The sequence below is a fragment of the Quercus suber genome, unplaced genomic scaffold (assembly GCF_002906115.3).
Source record: "Quercus suber isolate HL8 unplaced genomic scaffold, Cork oak 2.0 scaffold_1040, whole genome shotgun sequence".
Lineage (NCBI taxonomy): Eukaryota > Viridiplantae > Streptophyta > Magnoliopsida > Fagales > Fagaceae > Quercus > Quercus suber.
In genome coordinates this window covers 51384-51987 of record NW_027070451.1, presented here as the reverse complement: position 1 = coordinate 51987, position 604 = coordinate 51384, and positions in this window count along the sequence as shown.

Here is a 604-nt window from a genome sequence, read left to right as displayed (position 1 = left end):
ATGCCATTTTTTTATTTGTTCAAGTAGTGGGTTATGAATAATGGAAAATAAAAATATCAATAATGGATCCAATTGAAATTAATTGTATAGTACTCACAACTTATCACCTCAACAAATTGGCATATTCAACCTAAAAGCTTACTAATAGAGATTTAAGATTAAAAAGTTTTTGGACCCCATCATACTTGCGAATTGGAGAGTTGTGTGTTTGAATAGTAGTAAGCTCCATTATTACTTAGGCAGTCTCATGCTACAAGAGTAGAGTTTAAGTGGAAGGAGAACAATGACCACAAATGGAACCCCCCCCCCCCCCCCTCCCTCGGCGCTCTCTTCCTTTTTTTTTTTCTTAGCCAAAAGAAAAATGATTAGGATCCTTGATAGTTTTCATGTAACTCCATACAAGAGTTTTTTAAAATTATATTCATCTATGTTAAAATAAGTGGATTGAATTTTGTCAAATGGATATTGTAGGACATTGGCCCTGGAGCCATTATTTATATATATAATGGACCTAAGGCCCAAGTAGAGAACTGAAGGCGTCCGAGGAGGGGTAAACGCTGTCAAAAGAACCCATGTTGGCAAACAGAGAAGTCAGTTTAGATCA